General features: G+C 47.6%; 1 protein-coding gene across 4 annotated transcripts in view; it reads left to right on the top strand.

Moving 5' to 3' along the window:
• Nucleotides 1-2,931: 2,931 nt before the first annotated feature.
• The window catches only part of Slc7a1 (solute carrier family 7 member 1), a 73,268-nt gene continuing 61,087 nt past the window's right edge, over nucleotides 2,932-15,112 (top strand). The window contains exon 1 of one of the 4 annotated variants that reach the window (XM_031338779.1): nucleotides 2,932-3,025. The gene's annotated coding sequence lies outside the window, so the exon portion shown is untranslated. Of the gene's footprint in view, nucleotides 3,026-3,062; nucleotides 3,082-3,304; nucleotides 4,037-14,402; nucleotides 14,471-15,112 lie in introns of those variants that run through there. The other 3 variants (XM_031338780.1, XM_031338781.1, XM_031338778.1) reach the window with 3 other exon arrangements.

The raw sequence follows: 15,112 nt of genomic DNA, 5'->3' as shown, positions 1-15,112 counted from the left end.
ATCAAGGATCTGTAAACGTCTGTAAGCCTGTTTATAGGTTGTCTAATCTGACCATCTTTGAAGCTGTCTCTCATATTCGCTGTGAGTTTTGTAACTCTATGCAACTATCATGATCCCTACTGGAAATCAAAGAAACCAAGGATTATAGGGAGCCAGTACATTGTTCACAACAATCTGTAATGGGATCCGATGCACTCTTCTGGTGTGTCTGAAGACAGCTACAGTGTACTCACATACATAAAATAAATAAATAAGTAAATAAACAAATCTTTAAACAAGAGAATTCTACGTCTGGATCAATAGGCTGCAGGGAGAGAGGGGGAGGGAGAGGGGGAGGGAGAGGGGGAGGGAGAGGAAGAGGGAGAGGAAGAGGGAGAGGGGGAGAGTAACATTTGGCCTGGTTTGAGCTTCTGAAACCTCAAAACCCACTCCCAGTGACACACTTCCTCCAACAAGGCCACACCCTATTCCAACAGGCCACACCTTCTAATAGTGCCCCTCCCTGGGGGGGAGAGCCATTTTCATTCAAAGCACCACACACTTTTCACGGGCCCTGTCATGGATGGATTCCTCTTGTCAGTGTGAAGGCCAGCTGCTTAATGGGATCCTTGAGCTGAAAACTGTGCTAAAAAATCTCCTAAGAAAGATGAAATCTAGGTTGACTCTTTATGTGGAATATCTTTAAGGTTTGCAAACCAAAAGTCAGTTTGAAAAACAAAACAAAACAGGGCCTGGAGAGTGGTTAAGAGGACTGGTTTTTGTTTGTTTGTTTGTTTGTTTTTGTTTTTGTTTTGTTTTGTTTTGTTTTTCAAGACAGGGTTTCTCTGAATAGCCCTGGCTGTCCTGGAACTCACTCTGTAGACCAGGCTGGCCTCGAACTCAGAAATCTGCCTGCCTCTGCCTCCCAAGTGCTGGGATTATAAAGGCGTGCGCCACCACCGCCCGGCAGGACTAGTTGTTCTTCCTGGGTTCAGTCCCCAGTACCTGCATGGTGGCTCACCCGGAACTTTAGCTCCAGGGGATCTGCTGGCCTTTTCTAGCCTCCATCGTCTCTGGCACACACATGGTGCTCATAAAGTAATTAAGGCTCACACACACACACATTTAACAAACCCAAAATCATATTTCAAACATTAAAGGGTTGCCCCTTTTCCTGAGACAGTCTTTCTCTGTGTAGACATAGCTGTCCTGGAAATGTCTCCATAATCCAGGTTGGCCTTGAACTCAGATATCTGAGTGTTGGGATTAAAGGTATATACCACTACTGCCCAGCCCAAAAGCTTGTCTTTCGATCAAAATCACAGGGGCTGGCAAGATGGTGCAGTGGATAAGAGTGCATCTCGTGAGTACCTGTTGAATCTTACACCTACTCTACAAGCTGGGAATGGCTTGCAAAGTGACTCCATTTTTGATTTTCATCTTGCTCAGTGGTGGCCTAGCGCACCAACTTAATCCCAGAGGAGGATGGGGCAAACAGTTTTTAAGAGAATGTAAATTTCCCCAAGCAGCGGTGTGCTGATTTGTGGAGGACACACAGTAAATATCGATTGAATCTGAAGTCAAATACTCATCTGCTGCTGAAGGCAAAGCTGGTGGGCGCTGAAAGATGGGAGATCTCCCTCTGTGAGAAGGAGCACCTGGTAAAGGTTTGCAAAGATGCAGGAGACCTCCCTACTAGATTGGCAAGAGTCATTTCATCACCACATGATTGATACTTCAGTTGGCTGCTTGAAAACAAAGCGTGCTTGATGCCTTATTATTGCCCCCAAACACTGTTGGAAGTGCTTTAATGCTATCCAGCTCCCTCTACGTATTCATTAGGACCTTTTGGCTGGGCAATATAAATTAATAAATTGTTAGTTTAATTCTATGGGAGTGTCAACATCTGTGGCTGACAATGAGCCCCTTTACTGATAAGGGACACTTGAGAACACACATAGCACCCACCTTCTTTTCCCTACTGAGGGTAGTGTTACTACGATATATTTGCTTCGTCCCACGTCCCATGATTATTGGATCTATATAGATATAATTCTTTTTTTTTTTTTGATTTTTCGAGACAAGAGTTTCTCTGTGTAGCCTCGGCTGTCCTGGAACTCACTCTGTAGACCAGGTTGGCCTCGAACTCAGAAATCCACCTGCCTCTGCCTCCCAAGTGCTGGGATTATAAAGGCGTGCGCCACCACCGCCTGGCGATATAATTATTTTTTAACAAAACTGTTATCTTATGCATATTGGTGATTTGCCTGTGTAAGTCTGTGCATCACATTTAAGACTTACAGATTAGTTGTGAGCCCCTTTGTGGGTGCTGGGTCCTCTGGAAGAGTAGTCAGTGGAGCCATCCTTCAGCCCCATAGATTGTAGTTCTTGATTTTGCAGCAGAGATCAGAAGGAACCCAGGAGGTAAAGACTAGATTTGGGTACTAAACTTGGGGAGAGTCCCTCGGGTGTGGACTGCCTGAACTGTCCCATTGGCCATGTGGAGGAAGTATCTTGTATCAAAGGGAGGCTTGCAGGTTCTGGGGCCCTTCCTGACCAAGGCGGAGGCTAAGGCGTTAGTGAGAGTGCAGCTGTAAAGTAGTCCAATGTCAAGGGAAGATTTACAACTAAGTCCTAAAAAAACCTCTGTAAAGCGTGTCCTACATCCACGCTGGTTTTTGGAGCCAGAAACCTGGTAGTCAGCTGTCCGCGGCTCCCCAGGAGGGGGCTCGCACTGCTCAGCCTGTGTCATCAGCTCTGACCCAAGCTGCTGAGAACCAAGGGCGCGCGCGGGAGGCGCCCAAGCCGGCGGGGAAGCCCGGTCTCGGGTGTCCCCGCCTACAAGGGCGCGGCCGCGCGGCGCTGTCATTGGTGCCTGGGAAGCTGACGCGCAGCACTGGCCGTGGCCGTGGGGCCCGCGGAGGGCGGCGCGCGGCTGATGAAACCGGCTCGGATTCCTCCCGCGTGCGCCATCCCCTTCGCTAGCAGGTGTGAGCGGCTTTCTACCGCCAGTCTCCACACAGCTCAGCATCTTGCCGCCTCCTCCGTGAGTACGCGATCCTTGCGATTGCCCAGGAAGCTCTAAAAGCCTGGGTCATCTCGGTGCGTGCGTGTGTGTGTGTGTGTGTGTTGTGTGTGTGTTGTGTGTGTGTGTGTGTGTGTGTGTGTGTGTGTGTGTGTGTGTGTGTGTGTGTGTGTGTGTGTGTGTGGCCTTGGGTGGCGGCTCAGGCAGGGCGAGGGTTCTTCTTATCCTCTCCATCTCTGGGAATGGGTGCGTGGGGCGGGCACCAATGTTCGGTCGCCTCCTCCGAGTACATCTTGATCCTTTGCAGGCGCGGCGTGGTGCATGATGCAACAGCGGGAGGGAGTGAGCACGGGCGACCCGGGTGACGCCCGCCACGCGTGGTCGTGTATAGGCTCCACGTGGGCGCGGGGACTCTTCTACGCTGGCTGCCCCGGGTGGCATCCGGAGTCACCGCTGTCTGGGAGACCTTCCCTTACATGGCGCGGTGCGCGGCACCCCGCCCCGCCACGCGGTCTCGGGCAGTGTCGTCAGCCGAGCCGCGCACAGGATGGACTCTGTCAGGTCTCACAGGCAGGTCCCGTATGACCGGAGACCTGAGATTCCCATCTTCCGGGTCGCCTCCATAGTCTCCAGGGGTCCCCTTGGAGGGACTCCCTCTTGGGTGGGTTTTCCTTGTGACCTGATTCGGCCTGCACGGACTGTACTTCCAGATGGTGTGGAGTGGGAGGAAGTTCTTCCGGCTCCGTAGACAACCTGTGCTCAGTGTGTTTCTCTCTGTTTAGTGGAAGACTTCCTGGGCACGGCCAGGTCACCAGCCAAGGGTATCTGCAGAGCAGCCCAGTGTTGCTCGCTCCAGCCCACTGCGGTGTGGACTTGTGTGTTAAGGTAGCCAGACATGTGCTGGGATAGGCAGACATGTGCTGTCAGGAAAACAAAACAAAACAAACTAAAAACTACATTTCCCAGCACCCACAGTTATACTCTCATGTGCAGGAGGACAGGGTTTCAACCATTGGTGTATTTCTTCTAAAGGTGAGTAAACTTTCACTAGAACCTGGAACTTTATCCTCTGCATTATCTTAACTGTGATGGAGTCAGTTTGTAATTGGGATTTTTGTAACATTTCTTGCCCTTCGTGTGTGGTTGAGATAATAGGAAACCACGATACAGTCATCCCCCTGGTATTTTTAGTTGATCTCAATGGAAATTATTATTTTTACTTGAGCACACCCTTCTGCCACTAAAACAAAAGGGCTTGAGTCACAGGATCCGAATAGACATGTAGAGGGGAAAGTGACCCCATGAATTGAAACAGCTTGAAAAGTTTAGCGTTTTGAGATATTGTTTTACTTAAGGGTGAAATTTAGAGGGTATGTAAGGGTATGTGTGTGAATAAACAAAAGGAGTGAGTTAAGTAGAGATATGAGATATTGCAGTGGCTGGGGCAGAATCTCATAGCCCTGGGGGTCTTTCTTGGCCCATAATTACAGGTTTTAGATTTTTTTTTTTTAAGGTATGAAGACAAGCTGGTTCCCTTAGGGATTTCTCTTCCAAGACACATATGATCATTATTGTATTTGGTAGATCAGTTTCTCCCCACCCCCACCTCACCCTGTGCTCCACCCACAGCCCCCAATTCCTGTAAGCCAGAATGGCCTCAGACTTGCTACTTGGCTGAAGATGACCTTGATCCTTTTGCCTCCCTCTACCTCCCAAATGCTGGGATTACAGGCATGTGCCACGGATGCCAGTTCATGCAGAGCTAGAGAACATACCCAGAGTCTCCTGCGCACTTGGCTTGCAGGTTTGCACAGTAGGCACCTTACAGGCTGGGTTATTTTTTTCACAGGCCCCAGGTCATGTTTTTTTTTGTTTTTTTTGATGTAATTAAATACATTTATTGCTGTTTAAGTCTGTGCTCTTTTTACTAAGCCTGGCAAAAATAAGTAACTACATAGATGGTTGCATTACCATCAGGGAATTGAAGCCTTTCTTCAGAGTTAGAGTATTTATTAATCCTGGGGAGGAGCATGAAGAAGGAAGATGTTAGGGGAAGAAATACCCGGTAACCTGGTGCTATCTGGACATCTGTGTCCTGTTACTATAAGGCATCTCCTGAAATGTCTTGGTATTTCACCTGGTTCTTAGTCATCACTCTGGGCAGGACCTGTAGATAAGACCTTAGCCGTGGTTCCCAACCTTCCTAATGCTGCGACCCTTTGATATAGTTCCTCATTCGGTGGTGGCCACCAACCATAAAATTATTTTGTTACTACTTAACAACTGTAATTTTGCCACTGTTATGAATCATAATATAAATATCTGATATGCAGGGTATCTGATATGGAACCCCTGTGAAAGGATTGTTTGCCTTCCAAAGGGGCAAACATTGCCCTAGTGTTTTCTTCATAGTTGGCCCCTTCAGGCTGGGAGGTGGGGTGAGGAGGTAGAGAGTGGGTATTTGAGAAGAGTATGTGTGCTTGGGATTAATACCGGGGCCTCTAATATGCTAAACATATGCTAGCGACTCTGTCTCCCCTGATGCACAGCCTGGATAAATTTTAACAATAGGTCCAGTAGGATTGGCTAGTGTTTCTGTGTGAGGAGAGAGCAAGATGCTGTACTGAGAGAAATGGGTAGGCTGGTCAAGAAGCCTAGTGGGTTTATTTATATTTAGTCTAAAGATTTACTTGTATTCATGTGTATGTGTCTGTGTCAATATTTGCCGTGAGTGTAGGTACCCCAAGAAGCCAGAGAGTGTTGAATACTTTGGAACTTGTGTTACAAAGTGGTTGTTGATTTCTGATATGGGTGCTGCTCATGAACTTGGGTCCTCTGGAGGAACAATAGTCTCTCTTAAATGCTGAACCATCGATCCAGTCCCAGGAGAAAAAGATTTTGGCAGTCACAAAATAAAATGGCTAGTATATTCTCATTCATTCATTCATTCATTCATTCATTCAAGTCTTGCTGTATAGACCAAACATGAGATCCTACTGGCTCAGCCCCAAGAATGCTGGGGTTATATGTACACACTACTATGCCTGTCACTGCAGATAACCTTTAAAAAAATTTATTTGTTTATTTAGAGACAAGGTCTCAGTGTTTAGCTCTTAGATGCCCTGGGACTCACTATCTAGGCCAGGTTTGCCTAGAATTCACAGAGATTCACCTGCCTCTGCCTCCTAGGTACTGGGATTCAAGGTGTGCACCATCATGCCGGGCTTCATGTTTATTTAAAATTTTTACATATGTGTATGTACATATGTATGTATGTATGTATGTATGTATGTATGCCTCTTTCTCTGTATGTGCACCATATATGTTCATTGCCCCCAGAGACCAGAAGAATGTGTCTGATCCCATGGAACTGGAGTTACAGGTGGCTGTAAGCCCCCATGTGGGTACTAGAAACCAAATTCAGGTCCTCCGTAAGTGTTCTTAACCACTGAGAATTTCTGCACCACCCAAGGACAGGCTTGTACTGATGAACTCTCTTGGGACCATTGAAGCTACCTGTCCTGGGGTTTGTTCAGGCCACCCCAAAGCTGGGGTCTCTTCTAGCTTTGTCTGTTGCTCTTCACCCACCTTGGCTCACTTTCTCCTCTAGTTTTTAGTCTGGTGTTGAGGTTGCCTTGTGGGTTGGGGACCCTCTGAACTTAGAATTCTAATGTCTTAGGGTTCTCTGGACCTTGAGCCAGCATCATGAGATCCTAGGTGTGATGGTTATTTCTGGTTGTCAACTTGACTACATCTGGAATGAATTACAATCCAGAAATGGAGGGCACACCTGTGATCCAGATTTTGAGTCTAGAAGACACAGGCTTCTGACCTGGAACTTGACATGGAATAACACAGGTTTTTGATCCATAGTGGGTTTTGAGTGGTCATGAAAAGCAGGCAGATATCTGAGTTCAAAGCCAGCCTGAGTTCAGAGCAAGTTACAAGTAAATAAAAGCTTAAGTCCAGGCATGGTGGTACACACCTTTAATCTGGGCCACACCTTCTGCTGGAGGCCTGCATAAGGACAATGGAAAAAGGAAAATTCACTTTTCTTCGCTTTTCTTCGCCTTTCTTCGCCTGCTTTTGTTCACCTGCCAGCACATCTGTTGGAACCTACTTCTTCAGAATTCCAGCTTGTAGAGAAGATCAGCTGAAACACTCAGCCTTGTGAGTCTTGAGTAACTACTAGATTTGGATTTTCCATTCATAGTTGCCCATTGTTAGGTTAGTTGGACTGCAGCCTGTAAGTCATTCCAATAATTTCCCTTAATATATAGAGGCATTCCATAAGTTCTGTGACTCTAGAGAACCCTGACTAATACACCAGGTCAAGGTGTAGGTTTCCTCCCTCTAGAGCATGGACTGCCCCTCCCATCTCCCCACCCTTCTCCTTCCCCCCAAGACAGAGTTTCTCTGTGTAGCTCTGGCTGTCCTGAAACTTTTTGTAAACCAGGCTGGTCTTAAACTCAAGATCCACCTGCTTCTGCCTCCTGAGTGCTGGGATTTAAGGGGTGTGCCACCATCACCTGGCATCTTTGGTGGCTGTTTTTTTTTTTTTTCAGCCTTGTAACACCCCCCCCCCCTTCACTTCCTTTGTAACACTCCACATCCCCCTACCAAGTTCAAAGCAGCCTTGAGAATGACTGCATCTGAAGTGAAGTTGTTCAGGTGAGCCACTGTTTGTCAAGGGCAGTTTAGAACATTTGCCCCTGGAATCTGCCAGGATGGGCCCAGACTGCAGCCTGTGCATGTCTCCTTGCAGCAGTGGCTAAGGGATGCTACTGTGGATCCAGGGGGCAAAACTTCCATCCTCCCTGAGAGACTTTGGAAGGGTTACTCCTTCTGCAACAACACAGAGGTTGCTTTGGCCTCTTCCTCTCTGGTGGCTGTCATGCACAGTGGGGACCTGTAGATAGTACATTGTGTGCTCCTATCATGAGCTCGATGCAGGCCATGATTAAGGGAAGGCTCTACCCTTCCAGAAGGGAGCTAGGAACATGCCCTTCCCTATCTTCCAACCTGAACCTAGGGTCCTGAACTTTATACACTTTAGATTGGGGAGGTGAAGTCCCGTAGTGTTTTTTCAGCAAATTAACATAGGCAACCCCAAGTCTAACTTCCTAAATCTTTCTTCCTTTTAACATCACCGAACAGAAATCAAAGTCAGAGAAGGAATACCTTTTAGGGTTGTGCCTTAAAGGCTTATCTTGGGATGAGGGAATGCCCTATCGCATAGCAGGCTGTATGTTTGGGCATTGTCTCTCTTCTTTCCTTATAACCTTCCCCCTCCTTTCCTTCTGGTAGGCATGGATTCATTTCCTTTCCTTACCTTTCCCTATTTTCCTTACAGTGCTTTTTTTTTTTTTTTTTTAAGTTTGCTTCTCTGTCACTGTGTTAAACACCATGACCCGCAGCAACCCTGGGAGGAAAAGATCTATTTCAGGCTACAGTCTATCACTGAGGGAAATCAAGGCCCAAGCTTGAGGCAGAAACCATAGGAGGAACTGCTTTCTGGTTTGCTGCTCAATATCTTTCTTATACAACTAGGCCTACCTGCATAGGGATGGCACCGCCCATGGTGGGCTGGGCCCTCCCACATCAATTAGCAGACAATAAAAGGCCCTGCAGATATGGCCACAAAACATTCTCGATGGAGGCAATTCCCTTTCTGCTCCTCTTCCTAGGTGTTGACAGGCAAAATTAGCTGTCAAAGCTTGTTGAGGTTCTTGGCCGTAAGGAGAACCAGATGTCCTCTGTGTGTAGGAGCTGGCCCAAGATCTGCATCATAGAGCCATTAGCAGTAACAACTTTGGGCATGGCCTCTTGGTTTTATTTCAAGTTAACTTTATTTTATATGTATAGTTGCTGTCTTAGTTAGGGTTTCTATTCCTGCACAAAACATCATGACCAAGAAGCAAGTTGGGGAGGAAAGGGTTTATTCAGCTTACACATTCACATTGCTTTTCATCACCAAAGGAAGTCAGGACTGGAACTCAGGTCAGGAAGCAGGAGCTGATGCAGAGGCCATGGAAGGACGTTTCTTACTGGCTTGCTTCCCCTGGCTTGCTCAGATTGCTTTCTTATAGAACCCAGGACCACCAGCCCAGGGATGGCACCACCCACAATGGGCCCTCCCGCCTTGATCACTAATTGATAAAATGCCTTACAGCTGGATCTCATGGAGGCACTTCCTCACCTGAGGCTCCTTTTTCTGTGATAACTGCAGCCTGTGTCAAGTTGACACAAAACCAGCCAGTACAGTTGCTTTTGTCTTAACGTATATCTGTTTATCATGTATGCCAGGTCAGAAGAGGTCATCAGATCCCTTGGAACTGGAGTTACAGATGGTTATGAGCCAGTCATGTGGGTGCTGAGGGTTAAACCCAGGTTCTCTGGAGGAGCCACAGTGAGTGCTCTTAACTGCTGAGCCATCTCTCCAGTCCTACAAGACCTCCTTGAGATATGGCTGATCTGAGATCAAGACCTAGTTTCTGAACTATGGGGGTCAAAGTAAATGCCCTGCCCTCTCCCAGAGAAAGGACCAGCTCCCAGAGTGGGCTTTTGTTAGGATGCCTCTTCTACAGTACTTCCTGTAGCCATGTGTACACATGCTTTTCCATAGTTCATTCATAATAATTGGCTGCCTGTAACTTGGTTTTTTTTTTTTTTTGAGACAGGATCTCAGTAAGTTACCCACTGTATTAGTTACTGTGCTGTTGCTACAATAAATAAAACACCAGGACCAACGCAGTGAGTAGAAGGAAAGGCTTATATGGGCGTACCAGTTCCAGAGGGAGGAGTCCACCCTGATAGGAGAGCAAGGTAGCAAGTAGCGCAGTAGCTGGCATTCAGTGCCTAGAGCTCATGGGCTTTACTGTAAACACAAGTCAGGTGGGGGTAGATTGTGCAATAGGAATGGTAGGAGGCTTTGAAACCTCAAAACCCAAGTCCCCAGTGATATACTTCCTTCAGCAAGGCCACCCCTTCTAGATATCCCCAAACAGTGCCACCATCTTGGGACCTGATATTCAAATACATGAGCCTATGACATTCTCATTCAAACTGTTACCCTGTAGCTGTTCTCTGAACTCCTGGACTCAAGCAGGACTCTCTCTGCCTTAGCTTCCTGAGTAGCTAGGACTACAGAAGCTTGCCCCTACGACTGACATTTTTAGTTGTCCTTTTGAACTCCTCTTCCTGGAGAGGGTTGGTCTAGGTAGGATGGTGGCCCAGTCTGTGTCATCTTAACACAGAGTCTGGCACACACCATGCTTAGCTGTTTGATTTAGTTCACTTTCCTTGAGACTGAAGGATGTATTAGGTATGTCGGGAGCATGTGGGCCCCAGAGGCACAAGCTAGCAAGTTTTCCATGCCATGTGGTCCTGGGTTTGTAAGCACTGAAGGGGAAAGATAGCCTTTGGCGGTACTTTTGGTATGAACTGCCAGGGTTTTCCATGAGTCTGTGACTCTGGACCTAGATGCAGCCCTGGGTACAGGTTCTAGGTTCCTTTAGGCCTCAGGATCAAGTCTTGGGCTTGTCTGTTCCAGGGATCTCTGGGAAGCTCCTTTGTGTTTTCCGTTGGGAGGGTATGGGGTAGAGAGAGGGTAGGCATCATTGCTTTTTTTCATATATAGATTTTTTTTAAAGAAGTATTTATTTGTTTATGTATATGAGTACACTGTAGCTATATCCAGACACACCAGAAGAGGGCATCGGATCCCACTACAGATGGTTGTGAGCCACCATGTGGTTGCTGGGTATTGAACTCAGGACCACTGGAAGAGCAGTCAGTGCTCTTAACCACTGAGTCATCTCTCCAGCCCCAGCATCATTGTCTTAATGCTAAATCTCCTCAGAGGTCTTAGTTGGAGCGAAGTGCCAAGCACTCAGGGCTGGCCACCTACATAATTCCTTCCATGAGGTAGTGATGCTCTATATGCAGTAAGAGAGGGAATATGTGTCGGGGGCAGGGGGAGCCATGAGACAGGAAGGTGGCAGAGTGTTGTCATCCCTTACTGTGTTGATCTGCCACAATTGGCTGCAAATGTCCCCCTCTGTCATCTCTGTCTGCAGGCCCAGTAGGACCTGTCACACCGCTCCCTCCCTCAGCTCAGTAGAAGCTCCAGCCATCAGTAGGAAGGCAAGAGCGAGCGGTGGATGGCTGAGAGTGGCAAATGCTCGCACACCTTATTATGGCTTTGTAAGTCTGAGACGTTTTCCTGAATTCTGACGTTCTTGTTCTCGAACTTGGGGGTCACAGTCCCCCCAGGTCTGGCTACCAATCCTCAATAAGCCAATTGAAAGAGCCCAAAGAGAAGTAGAAAGCAGAAAAAGATTTATTCAACAGGGCTGTTCTGGGAAGAGGGACATTCAGATAAACCTGGGATATTCAGAGAAACCTTCAAGTTCTCCTTGGGGGTCTTGAAGTGAGATCTTGTGTTCATCTAAGCAGCCCCAGAATGGTGTTGTCCTGCCCCTAAGCAGGTGTGGCCCTGCCCACCACTGATCTGTCCTCCCCTGGGCTTCAGTCTCATGGGGTAAGGCGTCTGACAGGCTGTTAGATCTCCATGAAATCTCTTTTCAGGAGACAAGTTCTCCCTTTGGCTGCTCCTTTTCCTTCTCTCAGTGTGAGATTCCTGGAGAATTTCCTTTTTTCTTTAGGGTTCATTGTTTTTAATAGTCTGATAGTTTGAGTGAGAGATACAATGTCTTTAGAATATTTTTCTGTCTGCCAGGTCTGCTAGATTCTGACTGAGAGACGTGGGTGGAACGTGCTAGGAGGCTGTAAGCGTTAAGTGCCGGAAGGGAGATTTGAACCTAGGCCATTTGCTAGCTCCAGACTAACCCCCAAGTGCAGGAGGTCTATGGGCGTTACTCTTGCTCTGCTCAGGCCTCTGGCCTTGGGATGTGTTAGGCATGCTGGGTAAATATGGAGACTCTTTTTTCAAGACAAGTTCCTGGCTGTCCTGGAACTCATTCTATAGACCAGGCTGGCCTCAAACTCAAAGAACTTCCTGCCTCTGCCTCCCAGGTTCTGGGATTAAAGGTGTGTGAACTTAGGACCTCTGGAAAAACAGACAGTGTTCTTTACCTCCGAGCCATCTCTCCAGCCCAGGACTTTCTGTTTTTAAGTGCATGGAATAGCGCTCAGGGCCATCCCACCACTGAGCAGCACTCTTCCTGCCTTGACCTGCTCCAGTTTCTCTCCAGCCGGGGACTATAGTCTTCCTGGCATAGCTGGAGCTGGGGTTTCTGAGGCAGCTATTCAGGGGCTAGGGGGCCTAGAGTTGACATGAGTGGCAGAGACTGGGCCACATGCTTCCTAGGATGGATATCTGCCCCAGACCCAGGGATGCATGTGTGCTCTGTCCCACATCATGTCTCTGCAGGGGGTCTTGTGGGAACAGAGGCCAGTGGCAGCTGTGATCCTGACCCCACCCCTGCTCCTGGCCTTCCTTTGCTGCTTTCTATCATGTGGTGACATGGGAAGTGTCTCCTTCCTTTGAGGCCTTTGATGCCCTCCCAGAGCCTGGAACAGGAGCTGGTGGCCAGAGCCTGCAGAAACCTTCTTGACCCTCAGAGCAGCTCTTGGGGTCACAGCATGCACATCCTTCCTGGGATGGATGGAGCCAGGGAAACTGGAGTCTTCCATGGGTTCCTTGGATGCCCTTGGGGCTTCTGGGAAGGAGTACTGATTGGGGGAGTCAGAAAGTTGTCTTCCCCACTTTTCTCCATTTTTCTTTCAGGTTTTTTTGGAGGAATACTTGAAATTCAGTGTTGTAAGAGTTGTGGGAGCGCCTAGGCTCTCTTTGCTTCAGTCCCCCAGTGGGTTAGGTTTCCCTTCGGTCTCTTTTCCTCCATCCGTGCACAGCACTCTGACGTGCCTACATGTACATTTACTCCTTCTTATTCAGAGGTAGTGCCCACAACAAATATGGCCTCTTCTACACTCTTGGCGTGCTATCTTTGTTTCAGGTTTGTTTGGTTTTGACTTTTTTTTTTTCCTGAGGTTGAACTGAGGGTCTCAAGCATGCTAGGCCCGCGCTCTGCCAAGGAGTCACACCCCAGCCCAATGGTATAATACTCAAATCAGGAAAACATTACTGCAGACCTGTTATTCCCTAGCCCAGAGACCACATGCAGCTCTGAATTTTCCACACAGCATCCCCTAGAGCTGTCTAAAGCCCTTCTGGAGAGCTCAGGGTAGGCTTTTGGAAAAGCTCCTATTTAACGCTCTACTTCTAAACCCATTTCAAACATGTTTCTCTAAGTACAGATGTTCCTCAAACACTTGGGCTCTGCGGTTACGTGAGCCAGGTAGCAATTCCCATGCAAGGGCTTGGCACTCACACCAAGAGGAAGGCTTGTAAGAAAGGAAGCTCTTCAGCCCCGGCTAACCTGACCACCCAGACCTGTTTCCCAGCATCCTCACATGCAGAAGCTGCGTGTGGCCCAGTCTTCAGGCTATCTTTTATGACTTCGCCCACCCCTTGGGCGGCTGCCCACCTGTGTGGGCAGCCTTAACCACCTTTGATAAGTACATGTGTCATATGTGTGTATCCTCGGGGCAGGGGAGGACGGAGATGTCTCATAAGTATCTGGAAGGTATTTGAGACCCGAGATGTTTCGAGCCCTCTGTCTTCTGCACGGAAGCCCTTGCCTTCTAGAGCTGGCAAGAATGAAGGGTGCCGCATGCCACTTGGCTGAGGGCCATGGCCTTGGCCTTTGGCTGGTTATATATCTTGGCTGTTTCATACAGCATTTAGAGTTGCCTTTGGGTGACCCCCTTGCATCTTTTAGATGCCCTCCTCTCCCCCAAAAAGTAATAGACACAATTCTAAACCGAAGTTCCAGTGGCTGCTGACCGCTACTCAGACTCAGTCAGCAAACAGTTTCAAAACGTTTGGGCATCCTGAAGTTTGCATCTTACTGTTAATTCATGCGGGGTGAGCACCCCCGTGTCCCCAGCCTAGATCGAGGATTCCGGAATGCTTTTTTTTTTTCCATTGTCTGAAATTTGTTTGTACCTCAGTTTCCCCAAATGTAAGCCCACAGCTGTATGTGAAGAGACCTCTGAAGGTCATGATCAAAAGCTTCTAGTATTTTTCCATGTGTTTGTTTGTTCTTCCCCAGCCCCAGACCCTCTCCTTGAAGGAGCTGGCCTTGACAGGGACTCTAGTGGGCAGCCGCCCAGAGTCGGGGTACCCTGCTGAGCCCAGTAACTCTAACCTGGCCGGACCAGCACCAGAGGGCCACTCTTCAAAGAAGCCCTTTGAAGCACAAACATTTCCTTTCCTGAAAAGAAGGGAAATTGCAACCAAAACGTATTGTTCTGCGCAGACAATGTTCCCTTCGATCAAAGAGGGAGTGGGGCTTATAAAGGTAGATTCACAAATCAAACCTGGGCGCCATCCTGTGTGTGTGACTTTCACTGTAGAAGGGCTCACTGTGGGTCTCTAAGGTTGGTAAGACTCCATTTTCCTTTTTCCTTAGGATCCTGGGTCTAGGTCTAAGATATTGGACTGTGTCTCTAGCACGTTCCTGAAAATGTTTGCTGGTAAATTATGATATCTTCAAGTTGGAATATTACTTAGCCACTAGAAATGGTATTTTCCAAGAATATTTGATATTAGGGGAAATGTTTAATGTTAAAGGTGAAAAAAAATCTGGATATATTGCACAGAAAAAGAAAAAGATAGTTAAAATTAGATTTTAGGGTCTGGGTGGGAGTGTATCCCAGTGGTTAGGACATGTGCTCATTAGCATCTGAGAGGCCCTAGGCTCTCAATAGTAATATAAATAAACACTGTTCTGTTCACTGCTGATAGGTCCTAAAATACTGTTCAACAAATACTTACTGAATATTTATATAATCAGTAAAATATATTTAAAGGAATAATGTCTCTGAGGTGGATAGCAATGCTTTGGCAGGTGGATGCCACTATAAATTATTTTTAATTTCTGTGTGATCCTGCCCTGGCTTCTCTGGGTGGGATCTGTTTGGTTCTTGGCTGCACACACATCCCACATTTGCTTCTTGGGTGCAAACCATACAGGGTGTGGGTGGCTCTAGCTTTCCAGTTAGTGTTATAGGATGTTTGAA

The sequence above is a fragment of the Mastomys coucha genome, unplaced genomic scaffold, assembly GCF_008632895.1.
Source record: "Mastomys coucha isolate ucsf_1 unplaced genomic scaffold, UCSF_Mcou_1 pScaffold22, whole genome shotgun sequence".
Lineage (NCBI taxonomy): Eukaryota > Metazoa > Chordata > Mammalia > Rodentia > Muridae > Mastomys > Mastomys coucha.
The sequence above is the reverse complement of the archived record's forward strand: the minus strand, read 5'-3'. Positions and strand labels throughout refer to the sequence as shown.